The 24,987-nt window shown below is 37.7% G+C and overlaps 1 pseudogene; it reads left to right on the top strand.

Annotated features, from left to right (window-relative positions):
* Positions 1 to 7,925: 7,925 nt before the first annotated feature.
* The window catches only part of LOC101109596 (ubiquitin carboxyl-terminal hydrolase 44-like), a 65,496-nt pseudogene continuing 48,434 nt past the window's right edge, over positions 7,926 to 24,987 (top strand).

Genomic DNA, 24,987 nt, shown 5'->3' with positions numbered 1-24,987 from the left:
GGACCTGCTAACTGCTCTATATGGATAACTACTCAGCCTGATCCCACATAGCTTGTAAAAAAAAGTAATGCAACCCATGTTCAAATTCTTCAGACTGGGTGGCTGAAAGCATTTTTCTTTGACTGAGTGAAGGTAGCCGGGAAAGTCACACAAAGCAAAGAAAATCCAAGTATTTAAAAAGATTTTTTACGTATTTTTAACATCAGAAACATTTTGTATTGTGGTATAGACAATTAGCAATGTTGTGATAGTTTCAGGTTAGCAAGAAAGCAAGTTGGGATGAGCTATCACAGGTTTTGAGACAATAATCACTATCAGCACTAAAAGGAAAAGACTTCTACGAACATTTTCTTTGAATGAAGACTAAAAATTATTAGTCTCAAAAGTGTCTTAAATATTTAAGTAACCTTGTGTAAAGCTAATTTGCTTAGTAGCAGAGAGATTCATAAATAAACTGTGAACTAGAATCTTGTGTAGGTGAACGTGTTCTGTCCTATAAAAGTTGCCCATTAGCTTTTTAAAATTTATTTATTTTAGTTGGAGGATGATTAACTTACAGTATTGTGATGTCCTCTGTCAAACATCAGTGTGACTTTTCCATAGGCATACATGTGACCTCTCTCTCCTGAACCCCCCCCCCCGACTTCCTTCCTTGAGTCATCTCTCTAGGTTGTTGCAGAACAATGGCTTTGGGTTTCCTGCGTCATACATCAAAATCGACTGGTTATCTATTTTACATACAGCAATGTATATGTTTCAGTGCTATTCTCTCAAATTATCCCACCCTCTCTTTCTCCTATGTATCTAAAAGCCTGTTTTTATGTCTGTACCTGCACAAAGAATAGTGAGCACAATCTTTCTAGATTCCATATCTATGCATTAATATGTGATATCTGTCTTTTTATTTCTAATTTATCTCACTCTGTGTAATAGGCTCTAGGATCATCCATCTCATTAGAAGTGACTCAGGTGTTCCTTTTTATAGCTGAGTAATATTCCAATGTGCATATGTACAACAACTTCCTTATCCATTCATCTCCCAATGGACATCTAGATTGCTTTCATGTCCTAGTTGTTGTAACTAGTGCTGCAGTGAACATTGGTACCGGGGTCCAGCCCCAGTTGGATCCAGGGTAATCGAAGTGTGGACGGTGTTGGTGATAAGGAAAGAGAGAGGAATAGAATAGAGGCTGATATTCCTTTGTTTACACAGAAAGCCAATAACGCCCCAAGACAAGGGACTTGCACCTTTCACGTAGGCCGCAGGTGCCCTCCTGGTCTCCTGAGGAAGTGAAGATGCAGAGCACCTTCCTGTTCAGGTCTTAGAAGCCCAGGCAAATAAGCAAACACGGAGGGCCCCTGTGCTCCAAGGGATCAGCCTGAAAAAGAGAGTAAGAGAGAGAAAGGAAGAAAGAAAGAAAGAATGACATGGGGGAACCAGGCTTTTGTGGAACTGGTCCTGGTCTGTCTCTTTATTTTTCAGGGAAGCTTTTATACTTTAAGTTGTACATAGAGATAAATGTAAAAAACAGAGTCACGTAGGGGCTGACTCTGCTCTGACTCTTATCTGAAGACAAAGCGTTCTTTGCATACCTTTGTTCTTACAAGGGTCTTACATTTGTTTACAATATCTTCTAGTCTGGAGACCAATTAGCATTTTATGGCCCCATCTTTTTTGTTTTCCCTTAAAATCTACTTAGTCTTAAGATAGCGATAAAGTTACATTCTTACGTAGCAAGGATAGGACGATTTATAATAAAGAAAGAGGAGTACACTGATTTATAACAAAGAGAAAAATTCATTAACTCAAAGGTCTAGTATTGCTAACATCAAAACTACTATATTTCTTTTTCTACATTCCAATTGCATTGATTAACATACTCCCACGAGCCTAAGGGTATGGAGGCCTGGCGGCAATCATTAACTCAGCAATGAAACCCTTCACCAACATGATTTTTATCTTTAGAAAAGCCTTATGCTAACTAAGACTTTCAAAATACTCCAAACTTTCTGTACTGTTTATGGTTGAGAGATTGTAAACAATCCTGTGCATAGTAGCAAGAGTGTGGATAAACCTGTCACACAAACTAGACTGCCAGCAGAGAGGTTTGAGCTGAGACATTCCTTTTATATGCAGGAGACTATTAACTGGAACTCTAAGTTAATTTTCCAGAGAGAGGTGGTCAGGGATAGCCCCTGTTAATGTCAGAAGAGTGTAGTATAACAGAAAGATTTTGGTTTTGGGGGTAAATGCTCGAGCAGATCCAGGGGACCCCTTGAGTCCTGATCCGCCTTGCCCATCAGACCTCTTCCGCATGACCTTGTCATGGGTGGGGTCGGGGAGTCCCTCGAGTCCTGATCCACCTTTGCTCGTCAGGTCTCTCCCTCACGACCTCTACCATGGGTAGGATCTCCCATGTTGGCTCCTGGCACATTGGGGTACATGTATCTTTTTCAATTCTGAATTCTTCAGCGTGTATGCACAGTAGTGGGATTTCTGGGTCATTGGGTAGATTTATTCCTATGTTTTTAAGGAATTTTCATACTGTTCTTCATAGTGGTTGTATCAACCTTCCTGAGATCAGACTACACTACAAAGCTACAGTCAACAAGACACTATGAAACAGACACAAAAACAGAAATATAGATCAATGGAACAAGATAGAAAGCCTAGAGATAAATTCATGCACCCATGGAAAACTTATCTTTCAAAAAGGAGACAAAAAATATACAATGGTGAAAAGAACCTCTTCAACAAGTGCTTCTGGGAAAACTGGTCAACTATGTGTAAAATCAATATGAAAATCAGGCTGATTATATCCTTTTCAGCCAAACATGGAAAAACCCTATACAATAAGCAAAAATAAGATGGGGGATTGACTGTGGTTCAGATCAAGAACTACCTATTGCAAAATTCAGATTTAAATTGAAGAAAACAGGGAAAATTAATAGGCCATTCAGGTATGACCTAAATGAAATCCCTAACAATTATACAGTGGAAGTGGCAAACAAATTCAAGGGATTAGATCTGATAGACAGAGTGCCTGAAGAACTATGGATGGAGGCTTGTAACATTGTATAGGAGGCAGTGATCAAAACTATTAACAAGAAAAATAAATGCAAAAGGCAAAATGTTTGTCTGAGGAGGCCTTTCAAATAATTGAGAAAAGAAGAGAAGCAAAAGGCAGTGGAGAAAAGGGAAGATGCACCCATCTGAATGCAGAGTTCCAAAGGACAGCAAGGAGAGATAAGTGAACAATGCAATGAAATAGAAGAAAGCAACATAATGGGAAAGACTAGAGATATCTTCAAGAAAATTAGAGATACCAAGGAAAAAATGCATGCAAAGATGGGCACAATAAAGGACAGAAGCGGAACGAACCTAAAAGGAACAGAAGAGATTAAGAAGGGGTGGTAAGAATATACAGAAGAACTATACAAAAAAAGGTCTTAATGTCCTGGATAACCATGATGGTGTGATCACTCACCTACAGCCAGACATCTTGGAGTGTGAAACAAAATGGGCTTTAGGATGCCTCGCTATGAACAAAGCTAGAGGAGGTGATAGAATTCCAGCTGAGCTATTTCAAATCCTAAAAGATGATGCTGTTAAAGTGCTGCATCCATATGCCAACAAATTTGTAAAACTCAGCAGTGGCCACAGGATTGGAATAGGTCCGTTTTCATTCCAGTTCCAAATAATTGGTTGGATGGCATCACTGACTCAATGGACATGAGTTTGACCAAGTTTAGGGTGATAGAGAAGGACAGGGAAGCCTGGTATGCTGCAGTCCATGGGGTCACAAAGAATTAGACATGATTGAACAACTGAACTACAACAACTATGTGCAAAATAATAAAGTTAGAATATTTCTGAACATCATACACAAAAATAAACTCAAAATGGGTTAAAGACCTAAACTTCAGACCTGAAACTATAAAACTCTTAGAGGAAAACATAGATAGGACACTCTATGACATAAATCACAGCAAGATCTTCTATGACCCACATCCTAGAGTAATGGAAATAAAAACAAAAATGAACAAATGGGACCTAATTAAACTTAAAAGCTTTTGGACAGTGAAGAAAACTATAAGTAGGGTGAAAAGTCAACCCTCAGAATGGGAGAAAAAAATAGCAATGAAACAACTGGCAAAGAATTATTATTCTCCAAAATATACAAGCAGCCCTTGCAGCTCAATGCTAGAAAAAAGAGCAACCCAATCAAAAAGGGGGCAAAATAACTAAATAGCCTTTTTCCAAAGAAGACATACAGACGGCTAATAAACACATGAAAAAATGCTCAACATCGGTCATTATTAGAGAAATGCAAATCAAAACTACAATGAAGTATCATCTCACACTGGTCAGAATGTCCATCATCAAAAACTCTACAAACAATAAATGGTGGATAGGGTGTGGAGAAAAGGGCACCTTCTTACACTGTTGGTGGGAATGTCCATTAGCTTTTATAAAAATAAATTGCATTGTTGGCAAATACTTGATAACTAAAATAAGAAAATGAGGAGTTTATACAGGCAGTATATGAAGAATTATATAGATCTGACTTCTCTCCAGTTTTAGAAGTCAAAGACTATGTTTGCATTTAAAGGCAAATCTTAACAGTTAACTTCGGTGTTGTTGTTCAGTCATTAAGTTATGTCTGATTCTTTGTGACTCTATAGACTGCAGGATGCCAGACTGCCCTGTCCTTCACTATCTCTCAGAGTTTGCTCAGATTTATGTCCATTGAGCCATTGATCATATCTAACCATCTCATCTTTTATCACCCTCTTCTCCTTTGACCTTCAATCTTTCCAAGAATTAGAGTCCTTTCCAATGAGTTGGCTCTTCCAATCAGGTGGCCAAAATACTGGAGTTTCAGTTTCAGCTTCAGTCCTTTCACTGAATACTCAGGGTTGATTTCCTTTAGGACTGAGTGGTTTGATCTCCTTGCAGTTCAAGGGACTCTCAAGATTTTTCTCCAGCACCACAACTTGAAAGCATCAGTTCTTTGGCTTTCAGCTTCCTTTATGGTCCAACACTCACATCCATACATGACTACTGGAAAAACCATAACTTTGACTATATGAACTTTTGTCAGCAAAATGATGTCTCTCCTTTTTAATACGTTGTCTTGGAATGTCACAGATTTTCTTCTAAGGAGCAAGAATGCTTTAATTTCATGGCTACAGTCACCATCTGTGATTTTTGAACCCAAGGAAATATATCACTGCTTCCACTTTTACCCCTTCTATTTGCCATGAAGTGATGGGGCTGGATGCCATGATCTTAGTATTTTGAGTGTTTAGTTTTATGCCAACTTTTCCACTCTCTTCTTTCACCCGCATCAAGAGAATCTTTATTTCCTCTTCACTTTCTGCCATTAGAGTAGCATCATCTGCATATCTGAGGTTGTTGATATTTCTTCTGGCAGTCTTGATTCCAGCTTGTGGTTCATCCAGCCTGTCATTTCACATGATGTACTCTGCATATAGTCTGAGCCACCAGGGAAGTCCTAAGTTAAATAAGCAGGTTGGCAATATACAATCCTGTCCTACTCCCTTTCTCAATTTTGAACCATTAGGTTGTTCCATGTCCAGTTATAACTGTTCCTTCTTGATACACATACTTGTTTCTCAGGAGACAGGTAAAGTTTCTAGTATTCATATATCTTTAAGAATTTTCAACAAGTGTTTCGATCCACATAAATTCTTTAGCATAGTCAATGAAGCAGAAGTGTATATATATATATATGTATATATATATATATACATATATACATGTATATATATATATATATATGTATATATATATATACATATATATATATATATATATTTTCCTGGAATTTCTTTGCCTTTACAATGATCCAAGGAATATTAGCAATTTGACCTCTGATTCTTCTGCTTCTTTGAAATCCAGTTTGTCCATGTGGAAGTTCTTAAGTCACACACATACTGCTGAAACCTAGCTTGAAGAAATTGAAAAAAATTTACTAGCATGTTAAATGTCCACAGTTGTAATGTAGTTTGAAAATTTTTTGCTCTTCTTTGGGACTGGAATGAAAACTGACCTTTCCCAGTCCTGTGGCCACTGCTGAGTGTTCCAAATTTGCTGACATATTGAGAGCAGCACTTTATCAGCATCATCTTTTAGGATTTGAAATAGCTCATCTGGGATTCCATCATCTCCGTTAGCTTTGTTCATATCAATGCTTCTTAAGGCCTACTTGACTTCACACTCCAGGGTGTCTGGTTATAGGTGAATGACAAAGCTATCATGGTTATCTGCAATATTTAGAATTTTTTTATAGTTCTTCTGTATATTCGTGCTATCTCTTCATCTGATCCTTACCATTTCTGTCTTTTATCATGTTCAACCTTGCATGAAATATTCCCTTTTTATCTCCAATATTCTTGAAGAAATGTCTAATATTTCCCTTTCTGTTGGTTTCCTCAATATATTTGCATCATTCAGTTAAGAAGAATTTGTTTTTGTTTTTGTTTTTGTTTTTTTTTAATCTCCCCCTGCCTCTCTGGAACTCTGCATTCAGTTGGATATATCTTTCCTTTTCTCCCTTGCCTTTCACTTCTCTTTTTTACTCAGCTCTTTGTAAAGCCTCCTCAACAACTAGTTTGATTTCTTGCTTTTATTTTAATTTGGTATGATTTTGGTCGCTGCCTCCTGTATAATGTTATGAATCGCTGTCCACAGTTCTTCAGGCACTTTGTCTACCAGATCGAATCCTTTGCATTAATCCATCATCTCCACTATATAATCATAAGGGATTTGATTTAGATCATACCTGAATGGCCTAGTGGTTTTCCCTACTTCATTTTAAGATTGAGTTTTGTAATAGGGAGCTCATAATCTATGTAACAGCCATCTCCAGGTCTTCTTTTTATTCTTTCTGCTGGCTCTATAGAGCTTCTCCTTCTTTGGCTGCAAAGAATGCAATCAATCTTATTTTGGTATTATCCATCAAGTGATGTCCATGTGTAGACTCATAGATTCTGTTATTGGAGAAGACTGTTTGCTATGACTAGCATGTTTTCTTGACAAAACTCTATTAGCCTTTGCCCTGCTTTATATTATACCCCAAGGCCAAACTTGCCTTTTACTCCAGGTATCTTCTGACTTTTTTGCTTTTGCATTCCAATCATCTATGATGAAAAAGAGGGCTTTCCTGGCAGCTCAGCTGGTAAAGAATCTGCCTGAAATGCAGGAGAAGCCTGTTCAATTCTGAGTCAGAAAGATCCCCTGGAGAAGAGATAGGCTACCCACTCCAGTATTCTTGTGCTTCCCAGGTGTCTCAGATGGTTTTAAAAAAAAATCTACCTGTAATGCAAGAGACTTGGGTTTGATCCCTAAGTTGGGAAGATCCCCTGGAGAAGGGAATGGCGGCCCACTCCAGTATTCTTGCCTGGGGAATTTCCTGGACAGAGCAGTCTGGCAGGCTACAGTCTATAGAGTTGCAAAGAGTCAGACATGACTGAAGCAACTTGGCACTCCCTATAAAGTCTTATAGGTCTTCATAGAACCAGTCAACTTCAGTTTCTTCATCAACAGTGGTTTGGGCATAGACTTGGATTATTGTGATGTGGAAAGGTTTGCTTTGGAAGTAAACTCTGTTGATTTTGATATTGCACCCAAGTTTTGCATTTCAGATTTGTTTTCTGACTATGAGAGCAATTCTAATTCTTCTAAGGAATTCTTGCCCACAGTGGTAGATATAATGGTCATATGAATTAAATTCACCATTCCAATCCATTTTAGTTCACTGATTCCTTAGTATTGAATAAATACCTGGAATGTTAGGTCAATGAATCAAGGTAAATTGGATGTGGTCAAGCGGTACATGGCAAGAGAAGGATCAAATGGGTGAAAACTTTCAAACTTGATTTGAACAGTTAACCATTGGATGAAAAGGCAAGCACAATTTCAGGGGAAAAAAAAGGCAAACATAGAAGTGAAGAAAAGATGGCAAGAATTAGAGTATTAAGTTAAACCAGAATTAGAAAATTTAACTCTAAAAAGAGTTTATATTTGCAAGGTCTAGCTTGGTCCACCATAATAGAAATAGTTCCTGTTTAAGTATCACTATAAACCTCAGCAGCAGCATCAAAAGGTAAAGTAATATCTACCTCTGAAGATGTAAGATTTAAAAAGTCAGTGACTCCTTTGTTAAATGAAGGCCAATAGTAATTCTTAGTGTAGCCAGATAGAGAAATTTTAGAAATACTTGGCCATATGAATACTGTTCAAATGTTGAGTCATTTACTTATTTGTTCCAATATTTTTCAAAACTTTATCTGAACCAATGGCTGGCTATGACATTTAGTGATAAAACAAGATCATCTTATAAGCATGTTTCAATCACAGATGCGGTATATCAAATGAATGAACATCAAGAAAAAAAAAAGGCTCTATTCAGTCCAGATATTCAACTTTATCATCAGGACTACATAGTGGAGCATCAAAGAATAGAAAGACGGGACTTATTTAACCAAGACAGTCAAGCTGATAATACCTTTCTCTTTGTCATGAATTGCATACTTTGTTTCAAGTCATGTGGTCTGGAAACTGGATCTTGGTCACATCATTTTGCTATACAATACTCAGTATGGAGATTATTTCCTGATTTTCATGGTTATGCCCAGCAAGATGCTCAGGAATTTCTTTGTGAGCTTTTGAATAAAATACAACATGAACTAGAGATAACTGAGAACCTTTCTGGAACTTGTTACTGGAATTTCAAGAAAGATACCAATGTAGTGGAAAATATATTACTTCCCAGGCATGTCTTGTTACTGAAATGTTGGACAAGTTCACAGAAACTGAAGATTCAGAAGGAAAATCCTACATATAACCAGGGTAATTCAAAGTATAGAAGGTTTTCCTCAAAACCAGTTATGCTCACAGAAGCTGCCAAACAGCTTATGATTTGCCAGTTACCTCAGGTTCTCAGAGTACATCTGAAATAATTCAGGTGATAAGGACATAAAAATTGACAGAAGATTGGTATTCATATTGGCTTTGAAGAAATCTGAAACCTGGGACCCTAGTGTTTCAGGGAATATTTGAAATCCCTAAGACTAGAAAGCATTATCTATAGCTTAATACACCGTGGGAAAGAATTTGGCTCAGAACATTACACCACGTACTGTTATAATTCTGAAAGAGGATACTGGGCACACTGTAATGATTCCAAGCTAAATATGTGCATTATGGATGAATTATGCATGGCTCAACCTTATATTTTGCTTTATAACAAGTGAGTTACTGAGACTAGTTATTCTAAACTCTTGGCTCCAGAACTACTGTCTGGTATTCAGTATCCCAAAGAAGAAGCTGGTACATCTAATGAAATTCTTTGTTGTTGTTGTTCAGTTGCTCTGCTGTGTCTGACTCTTTGCAACCCCATGGACTACAGAACATCAGATTTCCCTGTCCTTCACAATATCCTGGAGTTTGCTCAAACTCATGTCCATTAAATAGGTGATGCCATCCTACTATCTCATTCTCTGTCATCCCTTTCTCTTCCTGCTTTCAATCTTTCCCAGCATCGGGGCCTTTTGCAATGAGTTGGCTCTTTGCATAAAGTGACCAAAGTATTGGAGCTTCAGCTTCATCATCAGAGCTTCCAGTGAACATTGAGGGTTGATTTCCTTTAGGATTGACTGGTTTTATCACCTTGCTGTCCAACCGACTCTCAAGAGTTTTCTCCAGCACCACAGTTTGAAAGCATCATTTCTTCAGCCATCAGCCTTCTTTATGGTTCAACTCTCACAACCAGACACAACTGCTGGAAAAATCAAAGCTTTGACTGTATGGAATTTTGTCAGCAAACTGATGTCCTTGCTTCTTAATATATTAAACATGTTTGTCATAGGTTTCTTTCTAAGGAGCAAGTGCCTTTTGGTTTTATGGCTGCAGTCACCATTCACAGAGATATTGGAGACCAAGAAAATAAAATCTGTAACTGTTTCCAATTTTCCCCCTTTTATTTTTCATGAAGTGATGGGACAAGATTACATGATTTAAGTTTTTTGAATGGTGAGTTTTAAGCCAGCTTTTTAATTCTCCTCCTTCACATTCATCAAGAGGTTTTTTTAGTCCCTCTTTGCTTTCTGTCATTAGAATGGTATCATCTACATATCTGAGGTTGTTATTATTTCCCCCAGAAATCATGATTCCAGACTGTGGTTCATACAGCCCAGCACTTTGCATGATGTACTCTACATAAAGTGGGTTTCCTCGGTGGCTCAGTGGTAAATAACCCACCTTCCAATGTGGGAGAAGCAAGAGACCTATTTTCAATCAATGTGTCAGGAAGATCCTCTGGAGAAGGGAATGGCAACCCACTCCAGTATTCTTGCCTAGAGAATCCCATGGACAGAGGAGTCTGGCACACTACAGCCCATGAGGTCACAAAGAGTCAGACATCACTGAAGTGACTGAGCATGCACACACTCTGCATAGAAGTTAAATAATCAGGGTGATAATATACAGCCTTGTCATACTCTTTTCCCAATATTACTCCAGTCAGTTGTTCCATGCTCATTTATTTTTTAATATAAATTTATTTATTTTAATTGGAGGCTAATTACACTGGGATGACCCACACTCATATCTAACATGTTTCTTGGTCTACATACAGGTTTCTCAGGAGACAGGAAAAGTGATCTTCTATTTCCACGGTATTTTTCACAGAACTAGAACAAAAAATTTCACAATTTGTATGAAAATACAAAAGACCCTGAGTAGCCAAAGCAATCTTGAGAAAGAAGAGTGGAGCTGGAATAATCAACCTGTCTGACTTCAGACTATGCTACAAAGCTACAGTCATCTATACAGTATGGTATTTGCATAAAAACAAATGTAGATCAATGGAACAAGACAAAAAGCCCAGAGATAAACTCGTGCACCTATGGGTAACTTATTTTTGACAAAGGAGGCAAGAATATACAATGGAGAAAAGATAGTCTCTTCAATAAATGGTTCTGGAATAACTGGACAGTTATGTGTAAAAGAATAAAAATAGAACACTTATTAACACTATACTCAATGATGAAATAAAAATGGATTAAAAACCTCAATGTAAGACCAGAAACTATGAAATTCTTAGAGGAAAACATAAGTAAAATATGCTTTGACATAAATCACAGCAAGATCCTCTATGACTGATCTCCTAGATTAATGGAAATAAAAACAAAATAGACAAATAGGATCTAATTAAACTTAAAAGCTTTTGCACACTGAAAGAAACTATAAACAAACGGAAAAGTCAGCCCTCAGAATGGGTGAAAATAATAGCAAATGAGACAACTGACAAAGAATTAATCTCCAAAATATACAAGCAGCTCATACATCTCAATGCCAGAAAAACAAACAACCCAGTAAAAAAGTGAGTAGAAGACCTAAACAGATATTTTTGCAAGAAGATATACAGATGAATAATAAACACATCAAAAGATGCTCAACATCACTCATTATTAGGGAAAGCATCTCAAACTTACCATCAGGTATCAACTCACACCAATCATCAGGCCCATCATCAAAATATCTACAAACACTAAATGATGGAAAGGGTGTAGAGAAAATGGAACCCTCTTGCACTGTTTGTGGGAATATAAACTGATACAGCCACAATGGAAGACAACATGGAGATACTTTAAAAAGCTAGAAGTAAAACTACCATGCTGCTGCTGCTGCTGCTGCTGCTGCTGCTGCTGCTAAGTCGCTTCCATCATGTCCGACTCTGTGCATCCCCATAGATGGCAGCCCACTAGGCTCCTCTGTCCCTGGGATTCTCCAGGCAAGAATACTGGAGTGGGTTGTCATTTCTTTCTCCAATGCATGAAAGTGAAAAGTGAAATTGAAATACCTCAGTCGTGCCCAACTCTTAGCGACACCATATAATCCAGCAATCACACTAGTGGGCATCTACCCTGAGGAAATCATAACGGAAAAAGAAAATATGGACTTCAAAGTTCATTTCATCACTATTTATAATAGTTAGGACATGGAAGCAACTTCAGTTCAGTTCAGTGGCTCAGTCGTGTCCGACTCTGTGCGACCCCATGAATCACAGCACGCCAGGCCTCCCTGTCCGTCATCAACTCCTGGAGTTCACTCAGACCCACGTACATCGAGCCAGTGATGCCATCCAGCCATCTCATCCTCTGTTGACCCCTTCTCCTCCTTCCCCGAATCCCTCCCAACATCAAAGTCTTTTCCAATGAGTCAACTTTTCGCATGAGGTGGCCAAAGTACTGGAGTTTCAGCTTTAGCATCATTCCTTCCAAAGAAATCCCAGGGCTGATCGCTTTCAGAATGGACTTTTTGGATCTCCTTGCGTTCCAAGGGACTCTCAAGAGTCTTCTTTAACACCACCATTCAAAAGCATCAATTCTTTGGCTCTCAGCCTTCTTACAGTCCAACTCTCACATCCATACATGATCACAGGAAAAACCATAGCCTTGATTAGGCGGACCTTAGTAGGCAATGTAATGTCTCTGCTTTTGCATATGCTATCTAGGTTGGTCATAACTTTTTTTCCAAGGAGTAAGTGTCTTTTAATTTCATGGCTGCAGTCACCATCTGCAGTGATTTTGGAGCACCAAAAAATAAAGTCCGACACTGTTTCCCCTGTTTCACCATCTATTTCCCATGAAGTGATGGGACCTGATGTCATGATCTTCATTTTCTGAATGTTGAGCTTTAGGCCAACTTTTTCACTCTCCACGTTCACTTTCATCAGGAGGCTTTTCAGCTCCTCTTCACTTTCTGCCATAAGGGTGGTGTCATCTGCATATCTGAGGTTATTGATATTTCTCCTGGCAATCTTGATTCCAGCTTGTGTTTCTGCCAGTCCAGCGTTTCAAATGATGTACTCTGTATAGAAGTTACATAAGCAGGATGACAATAAAGAGCCTTGACGTACTCTTTTTCCTATTTGGAACCAGTCTGTTGTTCCATGTCCAGTTCTAACTGCTGCTTCCTGACCTGCATACAGATTTCTCAAGAAGCAGGTCAGGTGGTCTGGTATTCCCATCTCTCTCAGAATTTTCCACAGTTTATTGTGATCCACACAGTCAAAGGCTTTGGCATAGTCAGTAAAACAGAAATATATGTTTTTTTCTGGAACTCTCTTGCTTTTCCATGATCCAGCGGATGTTGGCAATTTGATCTCTGGTTCCTCTGCCTTTTCTGTAAACAAGCTTGAACATCAGGGAGTTCAAGTTTCACATATTGCAGAAGCCTGGCTTGAAGAATTTTGAGCATTACTTTACTAGCATGTGAGATGAATGCAATTGTGTGGTAGTTTGAGCATTATTTGGCATTGCCTTTCTTTGGGATTGGAATGAAAACTGACCTTTTCCAGTCCTGTGGCCAATGCTGAGTTTTCCAAATTTGCTGGCATATTGATTGCAGCACTTTCACAGCATCATCTTTCAGGATTTGAAACAGCTCAACTGGAATTGCATCACCTCCACTTGCTTTGTTTGTAGTGATGCTTTCCAAGCCCCACTTGACTTCACTTTCCAAGACCTCTGGCTCTAGATGAGTGATCACACCATCATGATTATCTGGGTCATGAAGATCTTTGTTGTACAGTTCTTCGGTGTATTCTTGCCGCCTCTTCTTAATATCTTCTGCTTCTGTTAGGTCCAGACCATTTCTGTTCTTTATCGAGCCCATCTTTGCATGAAATGTTCCCTTGGTATCTCTTATTTTCTTGAAGAGATCTCTAGTCTTTCCAAGTCTGTCTCGTCCTCTATTTCTTTGCATTGATTGCTGAAGAAGTCTTATCTCTTACTATTCTTTGGAACTCTGCATTCGGATGTTTATATCTTTTTTTTTTTCTCCTTTGCTTTTTGCCTTTCTTCTTTTCACAGCTATTTGCAAGGCCTCACCAGACCGCCATTTTGCTTTTTTGCATTTCTTCTCCATGTATATCAACAGATGAATGAAGAAACTGTGGTACATATACATAAGGTAATATTCAGCAAAAGAAAGGAACACATTTGACTTATGTATAATGAAGTGGATGAAACTAGATCCTATTATACAGAGTAAAGAAAGTCATAAAGGGAAAGACAAATATTGCATATTAATGCTAATAAGTAGAATCAAGAGAAATGGTGTTGATGAACTTATCTACAGAGCAGCAAAGGAGACAAAGGCATAGAGAACAGACCTGGAACATAGTTGGGGAAGGAGACTCTGTGATGAGTAGAATTCAAAGAGTAGCATTGAAACATATGCATTGCCATAAAATTAAATAGCCATTGGAAATTTACTGTATAATGCAGTGAGCTCAATTCCAGTGCTCTGAGACAACCTAGAAAGGTTGAATGTGATAGGAAGTGAGAGGGAGGTTCAAGAAGTAAGGAACATATGTTTACCTTTGGGTATTTCATGTTAATATATGGCAAAAAAACCCACCACATAATATTGTAAAACAATTATCCCCCAATGAAAAATAAATAAATTTTAAAAAAGAGAGTCATTTTGAGAAACCAAAGCTATATCTCTGACTGAATCAACAACTTTGGTGCCAAGAAAAATCCCATAAATGGCTTCTTATCCTTGAGGACTTGACTACAGTCCAATTTGATTTTGGTTTTGCAACCAGCCCATATGCCAAGAGACCCTGGAAAAGGCACACATACCCATGTGTCAGGTAAATAGACCTCAGTCTTGGCTGTGGATCCTGAAATGATTTATGAACTAGCTCTAAGTCCTCTCTGGCAAATACCAGGAGTCCTTGGAAACATTAACTGGGACATTTACCAATGGACCAAGGAAATTTTGTGAATATCCAGGAGTCCAGTAGAAAAGTTCCATAACATCTTCAGAGGAAAAACATTCAATTGAAGCAATTGAATAGGATAAGGGGAATAGTTCAACTTACACCCCAAAGCCAAGAGAGATTTTTTTTCCAACCCAGGATTTTACCTGTAGAGGAAAGTGAAAGCATGTAAGTTAGCACTTTTTATCTCCAGTTATACAGGATCTTGGCAAAGAGGCCCCCTTCTTCTAGTCACATCCAGAATACTCGTGTGCTGCACAACTAAAGAGTGAGAAGGGGCTGTAAGAGTGGAGGATAGGGTTCTTAAAATGTATCAAAAAGATGCATATTCTACTAACCGCATTATGAACACTATCGAGAAGCCCACCCATGAGCCACTGGGGATTTTTCCACTATCAGATCCCCCAGTTGGACCATATATACTCTCAACACTGAGCCTGCTTTCCGCACAAACACTCTCAGTCCATGGCAAGCATCTTGGGCATACTCTGTATGTGTTTTTGGAGATGGCTTCTGAGCATGCACAAAAAGCTGACCCAAACATGATGTCATAGAAGAAACTAACATAAAATTGAACATCCAGCAGTTTCCTTTGGAAAATAAAAAAGAACAATGTAAGCATTCATCCTGGATTAGAAAGATCAAAATAAGGCATACAGTATTAAGAATTAAGAATTTTACCACAAAAAAACAGCAGTAACTGTGAAGCAAGTGTACACATAAAAAAGAAATGTGCATGCATGCTAAGTCACTTCAGTCATGTCTGACTCTTTGTGACCCCATGGATTACAGCCCATCAGGCTCCTCTATCCATGGAGACTCCCTGAGCAAGAATGCTGGAGTGTGTTGCCATGCTCTCCTCCAGGGCATCTACCTGACCCAGGGATTGAACCTGGACCTCCTGCATTGGTAGGCAGGCTCTTTACCACTAGTGCCACCTGGGAAGCCCATAAAAGAACTGAAAAACTCTCAAGATCCATAGCATGACTGATGGAAGGTATTTCACTTCAAAAGTAAATCAATAAAGACTAGAGGAGGTGACAGCTACCTCAAATATGAAAACAGCAAAATAACATTTCAAATAACATTAAAAAACTAAGGAACATGGCACCACCAAAGGATCACAGTATTTTCCAATAACCAATCTGAAAGACATGAAGATCTGTGATTTATCTGATAAAGAATTCAAAATAGTTGTTGTAAAGAAGTTCAGAGAGATTTAAAAACAAATGAATGAACCACAATAACAATAACAAAAACAGAGAAAGACAATTCAATGTACTCTGGAAAAATACTACATAAACAAAGCGAGAAGTTTAACAGAGAGACAGATGTCATAAAAATGCCAAATAAAAGTTCTAGTGTTGAAGAATACAATGAGTTAAATGAAAAATGTAATAGAAATCAACAAAAAATTAATGAAGCAGAAGAAAAAATGATGTAGAAGACAAATCCTTTGAAAAAATCCAATCAGAAGAGATCAAATAAATGAGTATTAAAAGCTGAAATGAAATATGAGATACCATTTATAAAATCATCTATGCAATACTGGATTCCTAGAAAGAGAAGAGAGGCAGAAGGCAGCATAAAACATTTTTGAAAATAATTAAATTTTTAAAAAAGGAGATAAATGTATGCTGCTGTTGCTGCTGCTGCTGCTGCTAAGTCGCTTCAGTCTTGTCTGACTCTGTGTGACCCCATAGATGGCAGCCCACCAGGCTCCCCTGTCCCTGGGATTCTCCAGGCAAGAACACTGGAGTGGGTTGCAATTTCCCTCTCCAATGCATGAAAGTGAAAATTAAGAGTGAAGTAGTTCAGTCGTGTCCAATCCTCAGCAACCCCATGGACTGCAGCCTACCAGGATCCTCCTTCCATGGGATTTACCAGGCAAGAGTACTGGAGTGGGTTGCCATTGCCTTATCCAGATATATGTATACATACAGCTAATTCACATTGCTGTACAGCAGAAACTAACAGAACATTGTAAAGTAAAGATACTTTGGTACAAATTAATAAATAAAGTAAAGAATGATTAATAGCCAGCCTCATCCACCAATTCCCTGTGAAAGCCTCACAGCTGGTCTCGGGTCCAGACCTTCCCACTAACACCCAGCAGGAGCTGTGGTCAGGCCTTGAAGATGGTCTCAGAGGCAGCCCCAGACCAGTGCCCTGCAACAGCCATGGCCCCAATATAAAAGGAGAGTGCAGACAGCCCACAAAGTGGACAACCCTTGAGTGACTGACCCTGATGACAAGAAGAAATTGTGCTTTTGATCCCTACAAACATTTGCTAAATAAGACTACATCTTCAAGACTGGAAGAGATGGTTGATATATCTAATACATGTAAACAAACACAATGAATTAAGTAAAATGAAGAGACAGAGGAGCACGTTCAAATTGAAAGAACAAGACAAAACTGCTGAAAAAAAAAAGCTAAACAAAACTGAGATAAGGAACCTATTTGGCAAGAAATTTTGTATAATGGTCATAAAATCCTTACTGAACTTGGGAGAAGAATGAATTAACACAGTGAGAACTTCAACATAGGGGGTATAAAATATGAGAAAGTATCACACAGAAGTTATAACTGTACTATAAAACACTCTAGAAGGGTTAAACAGCAAACTGGATGAAGTATAAAAACAAATAATTAAGTTGGAAGACAAAAAATAGTACTCAACCAGACAGAACAGCAAGATACTTGAAACAGAATTAAAAAGGAGAGATAATACCTGAAAAATTATTTGAAGTGGTTGAAAACTTCTAGGGAATAAAGTAGACATCTGGGTCTGGGACATACAGAAAGCTTCAAATAAGAAAAACCAGAAAAGATATATGTCAAGACACATTATAATTAAAATGGTAAAAGTTAAGAATAAAAGAATTATCAAAGCATCAAGAAAAAAATAAAACAACTTATTACATACAAAAGAAACCCTACAAGGCTATCAGAATAAACATTACAGACTGGCAGAGATGGAAATAACATTCAAAGTGTTGAAAGAAATAAAGTTTTAACCAAGAGAGAAACTATAAAAACATCCAGAAAATAATGAAAAAAATAGCAATATGTATATACTGAAGTACATGCTTACATAAAATAACCACTTTAAATATAAATATATTAAATTAACTAATCCAAAAGACATGGAATGGCTTAATAGATTAAAAATAAAGGTTGGACACATTTATATGTCCCATACAAGACACATAAATCAGGGGAAAGGATGCACAGAAAGAAAGTGAACAATTTAAAAGATATTTTATGCAAATAAAAATGAAAAGAAAGTTGGAATATCTGTACCATATGAGACAAAATAGATTTTGAAACAAAGACTTTAATGAAAGAAAAACAAGAGTATAACATAGTGATTAAAAAGGTCAATGTAGCAAGACATAAAATTTATAAGTGTATATACACTCAATAGGGCTTCCCTGGTGGCTCAGATAGCAAAGCGTCTGCCTGCAGTGCGGGAGACCTGGGTTCGATTCCTGGGTTGGGAAGGTTCCCTGGAGAAGGAAATGGAAACCCACTCCAGTACTCTTGCCTGGAAAATTCCATGGACCGAGAAGCCTAGTAGGCTACAGTCCATGGGGTCACAAAGAGTCAGACATGAATGAATGAATTCACTTCACTTCATACACTCAATAAAGGAGCAACAAAATATCTAAAGCAAATATTAATGGATATAAAGGGAGAAACTGAAAGCAATACAATGCAGTAGCAGACTTTATCACCCCACTTATATCAATGGCTAGATCAAGACAGAAAATCAAAAAGGATATATTGGCCTTATATGATGAAATAAACCAGATGAACTTGAAAGATATGTACAAAACATACTATTCAAAAGCATCAGAATACACACCATTCTCAAAAGTGCATGGAACATTCTTCAGGATAGATTATAAATTGAGACTCAAAACAAGTCTCAATGAATTCAAGAAGAGTGACATAAAATCAAGCATCTTCTCTGACCACAATGCCATGAACCTAGAAATCAATCACACACAAAAAGGAAAAGACTAAAAAATATGGAAATTAAACAACATGTTACTGAACAACCAATGAATGATCAAGAAATTCAAAGGAGAAACGTTTAAAATACCTCAATAAAAATGAAGATAGGAATCTGATCAGTTCAGTTGCTCAGTTGTGTCCGACTCCTTGCAACCCCATGAATTGCAGCACACCAGGCCTCCCTGTCCATCACCAACTCACGGAGTTTACTCAGAATAGCGTCCATTGAGTCAGTGATGCTATCCAGCCATTTCATCCTCTGTCGTCCCCTTCTCCTCCTGCCCCCAATCCCTCTGAGCATCAAAGTATTTTCCAATGAGTCAACTCTTCGCATGAGGTGGCCGAAGGACTGGAGTTTCAGCTTTAGCATCATTCCTTCGAAAGAAATCCCAGGGCTGATCTTCTTCAGAATGGACTGGTTGGATCTCCTTGCAGTCCAAGGGACCCTCAAGAGTCTTCTCCAACACCACAGTTCAAAAGCATCAATTCTTCAGTGCTCAGCCTTCTTCACAGTCCAACTCTCACATCCATACATGACCACAGGAAAAACCATAGCCTTGACTAGACAGACCTTAGTTGGCAAAGTAATGTCTCTACTTTCGAATATGCTATCTAGGTTGGTCATAACTTTTCTTCCAAGGAGTAAGTGTCTTTTAATTTCATGGCTGCAGTCACCATCTGCAGTGATTTTGGAGCACAAAAAATAAAGTCCGACTCTGTTTCTACTGTTTCCCCAACTATTTCCCATGAAGTGATGGGATCAGATGCCATGGTCTTCATTTTCTGAATGTTGAGCTTTAGGCCAACTTTTTCACTCTCCTCTTTCACTTTCATCAAGAGGCTTTTTAGTTCCTCTTCACTTTCTGCCATAAGGGTGGTGTCATCTGCATATCTGTGGTTATTGATATTTCTCCCGGCAATCTTGATTCCAGCTTGTGTTTCTTCCAGTCCAGCATTTCTCATGATGTACTCTGCATATCAGTTAAATAAGCAGGGTGACAATATACAGCCTTGACGTACTCATTTTCCTATTTGGAACCAGTCTGTTGTTCCATGTCCAGTTCTAACTGTTGCTTCCTGACCTGCATATAGATTTCTCAAGAGGCAGGTCATGTGGTCTGGTATTCCCATCTCTTTCAGAATTTTCCACAGTTTATTGTGATCCACACAGTCAAAGGCTTTGGCATAGTCAATAAATCAGAAATAGATGTTTCTCTGGAACTCTCTTGCTTTTTCCATGATCCAGCGGATGTTGGCAATTTGATCTCTGGTTCCTCTGCCTTTTCTAAAACCAGCTTGAACATCAGGAAGTTCATGGTTCAGGTATTGCTGAAGCCTGGCTTGGAGAATTTTGAGATAGGAATAAGACATACGAAAATCTCTGAGATGAAGTAAAAGTGGTTCTAAGAGGATGTTAATAGCAATATGGGCTTACCTCACTAAACAAATAAAAAATCCAAACAAACTTTTGAAATTTACACCTAAAGGAACTAGTAAAACAAAAACAAAGGCCAAAATTAATAGAATAAAGGAGATAATAAAGTTCACAACAGAAATAAAGAGACTAAGAAAACAATTAAAAAGGTCAACAAAGCATAAGATCTGATTCTTTATAAAAATAAACAAATATTTGACTAGATTTACTAGAGAGAGAGGATGCAAATAAATATAATCAAAAATGAAAGAAGATATATTATATCTGATACTACAGAAATATAAAAGATAAAAAACTACTATGAATAATTTTACACCAGCAAATAACACAACTGAGAAGAAATTGATAAATTACTAGAAAAATTCATTTTCTCCCAATATTAAATCATGAAGAAATAAATATCTGAACAGACTGTGTACTAGTTAGGGGATTAAACCATTAATCAGAAATCTTCCAGCAAACAAAACTCAAAAGCAAACATCTTTACTGATAAATTCAACAAAACATTCAAAGATGATTTAATATTTATCCTTCTCACACTCATCTAAAAGATGAAGTGAAGGAAAACCTTCATAAAATATTTTATGAAGCCAATAATGCCCTGATATCAAAATCAGACAAGAAATGTATAAAAAATAAAATTACAAATCAATATCCTTGGTAAACATAAATGCAAAAATCCTCAACAAAAAATTAGCTAACTGAATTAAATGATACAATAAAAGAATCATATAACATGATCAAGAGGCACTTGTTGCAGGGGTGCAAGGATGATTCAACATTTGCAAATCAGTCAATATGCTATACCACATTAAGACATGAAAGGTAAAAATATCTAATCAGCTCAAAAGATGCAAAAATTATTTGCAAGATTCAATGCACATTTCTGAATGTGAAAGACTTACATGCTGAAAACTAGGAGACATTGTTGAAAGAAGTCCCCTGTATATATTGTCTACAAGAGACCCAACTCAAACCAAGGGACACATATAGACTGAAAGTGAAGGGCTGGAAAAAGATATTTCATGCAAATGGAGAACAAAAATCAAAGGAGTAGGAATACTCTTATTGGATACAATAGACTTTGAAATAAAGTCTGTGAAAAGAGACTAAGAAGGATGATACATAATGATTAAAGGATCAATCCAAGAAGAACATATAACAATTATAAATGTATATGCACCCAACAAAGGAGCACCTCAGTATGTAAGGCAAATGCTAACAAGTATGACAAGGGAAATTAACAGTAACACAATAATAGTAGGAGACCCCATTCACACTTATGGATAGATATACAAAACAGAAAATTAGCAAGGAAACACAATTTTTAAATGAGTCTATGGACCAGTTAGACTTAGTTGTATCTACAGGACATTTCAGCCCAAAACAATGCATTTCATCTTTTTCTCATGTGCACACAGAACATACTCCAGGATAGATCATCCTAGGCCATAAATCTAGCCTTGGAAAATTAAAAAAAAAAAAAAAACGAAATCATTTCAAGCATCTTTTCTGATCTCAATGAAGTAAGAATAGATATCAACTACAGGAAAAAAGCTATTAAAATACAAACACATGCAGGCTAAACAACACACTTCTGAATAACCAACATAACACAGAAGAAATAAAAAAAATGTATAGAAATGAACGAAAATGAAAACACATCAACCCAAAACCTATGGGATTCAGTAGAAGCAGTGCTAAGGGAAAGGTTCATAGCAATACAAGCTCACCTCAAGAAACAAGAGAAAAATCAAATAAATAACCTAATTTTACACATAAAGCAAACCCACTCCAGTACTCTTGCCTGGAGAGCCCCATGGACAGAGGAGCCTGGTGGGCTGCTGTCCATGGGGTCACACTGAGTTGGACATGACTGAAGTGACTTAGCAGCAGCAGCACACCTAAAGCAACTAGAAAAAGAAGAAAGGGAGAACCACAGGGTTAGTAGAAGGAAAGAAATCATAAAAATTACAGCAGAAATAAATGAAAAAGAAACAAAGGAAACTATAGCAAAAATCAACAATACTAAAAGCTGGTTCTCTTTGAAGATAAATAAACAAATCATCTCCCAAAAAAAGGGAGAAGAATCAAATCAACAAAATTAGAAATGAAAATGGAAAAAAATCACAACAGATAACACAGAAATAAAAAAGATCATAAGAGACTACTATCAGTGACTATATGACAATAAAATGGACAACTTTGAAGAAATGGACGAATTCTTAGAAAAGTATAACCTTCCAAAACTGAACCGGGAAGGAACAGAAAATCATAACAAACCCATCACAAGCATGGAAAAGAAACTGTACTCAAAAATCTTCCAACAAACAAAAGCCCAGGACCAGACAGTTCACAGATGACTGCTATCAAAAATTTAGAGAAGAGCTAACATCCATCCTACTCAAACTCTTCCAGAATATTGCAGAGGAAGTTAAACTCCCAAACTCCTTATATGAGGCCACCATCACCCTAATATCAAATCCAGACTAAGATGTCACAGAAAAAGAAAAGTACAGGCCCATATCACTAATGAACATAGATGCAAATATCCTCACCAAAATTCTAGCAAATAGAAACTGACAACATATTAAAAAGATCACACATCATGACCAAATGGGCTTTATCCAAAGGATGCAACAATTCTTCAGTATTAACAAATCAATCAATGTAATACACCACATTAACAAATTGAAAGATAAAAACCTCATAGATGCAGAGAAAGCCTTTGACAAAATTCACCACCCATTTATGACCAAAACTCTAAGGAAAGTAGGCACAGAAGGAACATACCTCAAAATAATAAAAGCCTTATACTATAGTGAAGTTAAGTCGCTCAGTCGTGTCCGACTCTTTGCAACCCCGTGCACTGTAGCCCACCAGGCTCCTCCGTCCATGGGATTCTCCAGGCAAGAATACTGGAGTGGGTTGCCATTTCCTTCTCCAGGGGATCTTCCCAACCCAGGGATCAAACCCAAGTCTCCCACATTGGAGGCAGATGCTTTAGCCTCTGAGCCACCAGGGAAGCCCCTGTATATTATAAACCCACAGCAAATATTATCCTCAATGGCAAAAAATTGAAAGCATTACCCCTAAAGTCAGGAAGAAGAGAAGGGTGCCCACTCTCACCACTACTATTCAGCATAGTTTTGGAAGTTTTAGGCAGAGTGATCAGAGAAGAAAAAAAAAAAAAAAGAAAGAAAGAAAGAAAGATTGGAATAGAAGAAGTACAACTCTCACTGTTTACAGATGAAACGATCCTCTACATAGAAAACCCTAAAGAAACCACCAGAAAATTACAAGAGCTAATCAATGAATATAACACAGTTGCAGGATATAAAAATAATACACAGAAATCCCTTGCATTCCTATATGCTAACAATGAAAAAACAGAAAAAGAAAGTAAGGGAAAAATTCCATTCACCACTGAGATGAAAAGAATAAAATATTTAGGAATAAATCTATCTAAAGAAACAGAAAACCTATATATCAGTTCAGTTCAGTTCAGTCACTCAATCATGTCCGACTCTCTGCGACTCCATGAATCGCAGCACGCCAGGCCTCCCTGTCCATCACCAACTCCCGGAGTTCAGTCAGACTCACATCCATTTTTCTTTATAGGGGCTGCTGCTGCTGCTAAGTCACTTCAGTCGTGTCTGACTCTGTGTGACCCCATAGACGGTAGCCCACTAGGCTCTGCCATCCCTGACAGTCTCCAAGCAAGAAAACTGGAGCGGGTTGCCATTTCCTTCTCCAATGCATGAAAGTGGAAAGTGAAAGTGAAGTCACTCAGTCGTGTCCGACTCTTCGCGACCCCATGGACTGCAGCCTACCAGCCTCCTCTGTCCATGGGATTTTCCAGACAAGAGTACTAGAGTGGGTTGCCATTGCCTTTAGGAAGTCAAGAAACACTTGGAATAACAGGCAAATTTCGCCTTGGAATGCGGAATGAAGCAGGGCAAAGACTAATAGAGTTTTTCCAAGAAAATGCACTGGTCATAGCAAACACCCTCTTCCAAAAACACAAGAGAAGACTCTACACATGGACATCACCAGATGGTCAACACCAAAATCAGGTTGATTATTTTCTTTGCAGCCAGAGATGGAGAAGCTCTATATAGTCAACAAACACAAGACAAGGAACTGACTGTGGCTCAGATCATGAACTCCTTGATACCAAATTCAGACTCAAATTGAAGAAAGCAGGGAAAACTGCTAGACCATTCAGGTATGACCTAAATCAAATCCCTTATGATTATTAGTGGAAGTGACAAATAGATTTAAGGGCCTAGATCTGATAGATAGAGTGCCTGATGAACTATGGAATGAACTTCGTGACATTGTACAGGAGACAGGGATCAAGACCATCTGCATGGAAGAAAACTATAAAACAATGCTGAAAGAAATCAAACATGACATAAATAGATGGAGAAATATATCATGTTCATGGATCAGAATAATCAATATAGTGAAAATGAGTATACTACCCAAAGCAATCTAGATTCAAAGCAATTGTTATCAAGATACCAATGGTATTTTTTACAGAACTAGAACAAATAATTTCACAGTTTGTTTAGATATACAAAAAAGAAAACAACAACAACAACAACAAACCTCAAATAGTCAAAACAATCTTGAGAAACAAGAATGGAACTGGAGGAATCAACCTGCCTGACTTCAGATCATACTGCAAAGCTAGTCATCAAA

The sequence above is a fragment of the Ovis aries genome, chromosome X, assembly GCF_016772045.2.
Source record: "Ovis aries strain OAR_USU_Benz2616 breed Rambouillet chromosome X, ARS-UI_Ramb_v3.0, whole genome shotgun sequence".
Lineage (NCBI taxonomy): Eukaryota > Metazoa > Chordata > Mammalia > Artiodactyla > Bovidae > Ovis > Ovis aries.
The sequence above is the reverse complement of the archived record's forward strand: the minus strand, read 5'-3'. Positions and strand labels throughout refer to the sequence as shown.